The sequence below is a fragment of the Loxodonta africana genome, chromosome 8, assembly GCF_030014295.1.
Source record: "Loxodonta africana isolate mLoxAfr1 chromosome 8, mLoxAfr1.hap2, whole genome shotgun sequence".
In the NCBI taxonomy this organism is placed as follows: Eukaryota; Metazoa; Chordata; class Mammalia; order Proboscidea; family Elephantidae; genus Loxodonta; species Loxodonta africana.
In genome coordinates, this window is record NC_087349.1 from 24,457,850 (window position 1) to 24,463,432 (window position 5,583).

General features: G+C 39.1%; 1 pseudogene; it reads left to right on the top strand.

Moving 5' to 3' along the window:
* Positions 1-1,406: 1,406 nt before the first annotated feature.
* On the top strand, positions 1,407-3,301 carry LOC100662178 (NF-kappa-B-activating protein-like; annotated as a pseudogene).
* Positions 3,302-5,583: the final 2,282 nt, after the last annotated feature.

A 5,583-nucleotide genomic window follows, 5' to 3' on the forward strand; every position in this document is an offset into this window, starting at 1 on the left:
TCCAAGCCTATGTTTTCTTTTATAAAATTAATCTTTCTGAGAAAACACTACAGTTGGGGTGTCATTCAGCTTCTCCTTTCTAAACATGCATTTCTCCTGAGGGAAAATACAGTGAATGAAAAACAAAAGGAATATTGGTAAGAAATACTAAAAGCAACGGAGCTTTACTTCATCTAGGCAGAAATATACACAAAAGAAATCTGACCCTTACCCATCAATTCATCTTAGAATTCAAAAGTAAGATGGTTGTCACAAGGAAACATATTAACATACTCATTTGTATTAAAAAATGAAGTTTTTTGTTTTTTGTTTTTTTTTTAAGGGAGTAATTCCAATTTGATTAGTTTGACAATGAGGACTGGTTTTTCCCGTTATATTTTATGGTGAATATTTTCCAGAAATTGAATGAACTAAATCTAAATCTGCAACTCCAAGTTTTGACCATTTTATCAAAATATTGTATTACCAAAGCTATTCTGAAATTAACAACATTTAGACTTTTTCCACTTTTTCTGAGTATATTAGGTTAAACAGGGTATCTCTAGGTTAAGAAGTAAAAGGTAAAATTAATATTTTGATACATTTTGGTGAAATCTTTTGATACAGTTTCCAGAAATGGAAGAAGCGAATGACTCTACTTCCAGATGTCATTTGCAAGTCAGATCATGTTATAATCTTTGCTTTTATCAAATATGCAAGACATAATTAAATTATCAGTTGAGCTAGCATAAAAAGTAATGATGATGGATTACAGTGATTTTTGGTTTAAAATGCAGTAGGATTTCAAGAAAATGTGTTCCTTAAGCTTTATTGTATACCACTCATTCTGTTAGAGGCTGATAATACGACAGTGAACAAGACAGTCATGACCTTGCTTTCATGGAAATGACATTCTTACAGAAGAATAGATGTTAAACAAGTGATGACAAGCGCGATGAGTTTCACAGAGCAAAAATAGAAGTGGATATGAAAACATGGAGCAAAAGGGTATAATTTGGTCTATAAGATCAGAGATAGACTAGTGGACAAACATGTCACGACATCTATTTTTACTGTCTAAAGGGTTTTAAAGGGTAGAAATGTACATATAATACATGTATGTACATAATTTTTATAAATGTATATAAACATAACTAAATTCTTAAAATAATATGTGCAAACATCTCTGTGTGTGCGGTACGTGTGTGTTTTGAGACTTGGTGCTGAAAAATATCAAATGAAATACTGAGCACCAAGAGTATTCAAATGCATGTACTAGACCCTTTAGAAAATTTTTGAAAAACGTCAAATATGTTGGAAACCAGCTCTTCCTGTGTAACAAGTTCCTTCAAAATCTCAGCAAAGAATTAGTTTATAAGCGTTCTCTCTCAGTAAAACACATGCCCACATTTCCCTAGAATGTGTACTCGAAGTTTCAGTGAATTTAAAATTGTGAAGCATGCCAAGCTTGCCTTTAATTCTGCAATCTTCCCTCTTCTCCCTCCAAAAGCTATTCCAGATTTTCTATCCATGCTCAATGGAGCAAGAGTATAAAGTTCATGGCCATTATCGTCAAGTAGACACGGTTCTGATTTTGTGTTCCACTAATTATTGTGATCTCAGGAAACTTATTTAACTTCTCTGTCTTAATACCTTCAGAGCAAAAATCAGATAATGCTAAGTAACTCACGGGGTTATTTTAAGCCTTAAAGGAGATAAAGAACGTTAACAGAAGTCAACTGAGATCTTCCCAGGCTGGCAAGAGCGCCTCGTCCCACGGCTTCGGGAGTCCAGTGGCAGCAATGGCTCATGTGTCTGGCTTGCTTTTTTCACCTGAGGGGGAGGCTTCGGGCTCTGGGGGGAAGCTTTGCAGACTGTCAAGGTGGCCCCAGCCCACTAAAGCCACCCACTCCCCGCGAGGCCACCACTCTCACACTCTTGCTCTCGATCCGGGAACCAGAATGGCCTCAGCCATCAGGTGGGGAGTCACAGCCAAAGCTACAGAAACCAACCCTACCGCTCCCGGTAGGGGTCTCGGTCTCGAGAGTGGCCTTCTCGACCCGGGGCATTCGTTTCGCATCTTTGTGGATCCCGGGGCATTCGCTTTGCATCTGCTTCCTCGTCCGCATATTACCACGGCTACTTGCACCCCTACGGGGGCGCCAAGCTGTGGCCCAGCCTCCCAAAGAGGGCGAGGAGACTCTGTGGCAGATGAGATTAAGTGAGAGAGAGAAGTTGGAGAATTGGGAGTTCCTGAAGTGTGGGCACTTTTTCCAAAGATCCCTGAACCCCTCTCTGATGAACATACACCCATAGAGAATGAAGAGCCAGAGGAAAACACTACTTCAGCTTCTACTTCAGAAAAACACAAAGAAGTCTAGATACAAAAGGAGGGCAAAGAAAGCCAAGGAAAAGGAGAAAAAGAAATGAAGATAGAAGAAGTACAAGAAAAGAGTAGAAAAGAGAGCAATGATTCAAGCCCTGAAGATTCCCAAGAAGAGTTTCTGGAGAATCCCTGGAAGGATGGATCAAAGCCTGAGGAACCCTCAGATTTAACTGGACCAGAGGCTGCAAAAACACTTGCCTTTCAAAATGATAAACCTTTGAACTACGGCCGTGCCCTGTTACCTAGCGAAAGTGCAGCTATGGCTAACTGTGTGAAAACTGGAAAACATATCCCACGAAGAGGTGAAATTGGCTTGACAAGTGAAGAAATGGCATCATTTGAATGCTCAGGTTACTTAATGATTGGTAGCAGGCCTCATCGAATGGAGACTGTGCAACTGTGAAAAGAGAACCAGATCTATAGTACTGATGAGAAGAGAGCCCTTGCATCCTTTTACCAAGACGAGAAATGAAAAAGAGAGAACACGATTCTGACCAGTTTTTTTTTAAATAATTTTTATTGTGCTTTAAGTGAAAGTTTATAAATCAAGTCAGTCTCTCACACAAAAACTTATATACACCTTGCTACATACTCCCAATTACTCTCCCCCTAGTGATACAGCCCACTCGCTCCCTCCAATCTCTCTTTTCATATCCATTTTCCCAGCTTCTAACCCCATCTACCCTCTCATCTCCCCTCCAGGCAGGAGATACCAACATAGTCTCAAGCGTTCACCTGATCCAAGAAGCTCACTCCTCACCAGCATCCCTCTCCAACCCATTGTCCAGTCCAAAACATGCCTGAAGAGTTGGCTTCAGGAATGGTTCCTGTCCTGGGCCAACAGAAGGTCTGGGGGCCATGGCCACCGGGGTCCTTCTAGTCTCAGTCAAACCGTTAAGTCTGGTCTTTTTATGAGAATTTGGAGTCTGACCAGTTTATGAGATGCTGTACAGAAAGACCAAAGGGAAGGATGACAAATAAGGATTTTCTGAGGGTTCGGCATTTTTAACAACAAAAAACAAAGTTTGGGTTCCATGCATACACAAAAAAGTTACTATGTTTTGAAAGAGCTTTATAGTTAAAATGTGCCTTCTATTTAATTTGTTCAGTCCTTTGATAAAAACCTGCCTATTGTTATAACTTTAACAAGTTCTTTGGTCTTTGGACTATTTTGCATTGACTAAAACTTTCTGATTTGAAAATCCAAATTATGAATGAGATCCTGCTGTGTTGGGGAGGTGCCATGGAGAGAAAGTGTAAATGAGATAAGGAATTTAAATCTCATATTATGGGGCAGTGCTACTATTAACTCCACATGATGCCTACCTTATCCCCCTCAACTGAACTTGTAAAAAATTATCATTCCTCTGTTTTGAATGTGTTATAAATGGACTTGATAGAAACATACAGGAGATCACTTTTGTTAACAAAACGAAGGCATTGCTGAAAAAGGCAAACCTGAAATTTGAAAATTGTCTTCTATAATATAATATATAGTCTTCTGTAAAAGTAGTGTATTTTACTGGACTAAACCAAAAGCAGTTTCCTGAATACAACCAAACTCTTCGAAAGCCAGGGTAACAGGAACGGGGGTCTGGGGACCATGGTTTCAGGGGACATTTAGATCAATTAGCATAACAAAATGTATTAAGAAAACATTCTGCATCCCACTTTGGTGAGTGGCACCTGGGGTCTTAAATACTAGTAAGTGACTATCTAAGATGCATCAATTGGTCTTAACCCAGCTGGAGCAAAGGAGAATGAAGAACACCAAAGAACAAGGTAAGTATGAGTCCAAAAGACAGAAAGAGCCACATAAACCAAAGACTTCATCAGCCTGAGACCTAGAACTAAATAACAGAAGAACTAGATGGTACCCAGTACAACTGATAACTGCCCTGGCAGGGAACACAACAGAGAATCTCTGACAGAGCAGGAAAACAGTGGGATGCAGACCTCAAATTCTCGTAAAAAGACCAGACCTCATGGTCTGACTGAGACTAGAGGGACCCCGGAGGTCATGGTCCCTGGACCCTCTGTTAGCCCAAGACTGGAACCATTCCCAAAAGCTCTTCAGATAGGTATTGGACTATAAAGGTGAAAATGATACTGGTGAGGAGTGAGCTTCTTGGCTCAAGTGGACACATGAGACTATGTGGGCAACTCCTGTCTGGAGGGAGATGAGAAGGCACAGGTGGACAGAGGCTGGCCGAAATGACACGGGGAATATAGTGAGGAGGGAAGGAGTGTGCTGCCTCGTTAGGGGGAGAGCAACTAGGAGTACATAGCAAAGTGCATATAAGTTTTTGTATGAGAGACTAACTTGATTTGTAAGCTTTCGCGTAAAGCACAATTAAAAAAAAAGTTGTGTGTTTTGCTTTTAGTTCCTACCTCTACTACAAAGCCAACAAACAAACCAAAAAACAAACTAATCCACAGACTTGTTGAATTGAAAATGTGAACATTAGTTTTAAAAACTGTAAGTTACTTAAAAACAGTTCTTTCAAATATAAAGTCTTGGGAAGTCTACAGTTGTACCGGTGTAAATACATTCTTCTGATCTAAGCTGTGCTTTGATGATGGGATAAAATCTCAGAAGAACGGGAGTCAAAAATAGTCAGGAGTTTGATAGGGGAAAATATAATGAATAAGTTTTTTACTTAGTTGTTTCATAAAGTTGACGCTAAAATGATATTAAAACATTTTTAAGTCTCTCCTTTATGTAATAAACAGATTTCATTTTAAAATGGTTAAACCATTCAGTTAATTTTTTTATACCTGCCATTCAGTTTAATCTTTAATGTTGTATAGAATTCCCTCACTTTATAACTTTTTTTTGTGGCTGTTATTGACTTTTAAGCTTGGGAGAAATAGAGAACACAGATTATGAGACCACACACACACATAAAAAAAAAGAATGTTAACATACCTATTGAATTGATTCCAACTCATGGTGGCCCGATGTGTCAAAGTAGAACTGGGCCCCATAGGTTTTCAAGGGCTGATTTTTCTGAGTAAATCCAAACCTCCAACCTTTTGGTTAGCAGCTGAGCACATTAACTGTTTGCACCATCCAAGGACTCCATTCATCATATAGTTTTTGCTAAATACTTGTGAGACCCCCTATCCCTTATATTATACCTTTAATATTAGTATAGACTATTTTATATTACTACCTGAACCCAAGTCAGTATGTTTTTGCATTTTAATCCTGATGT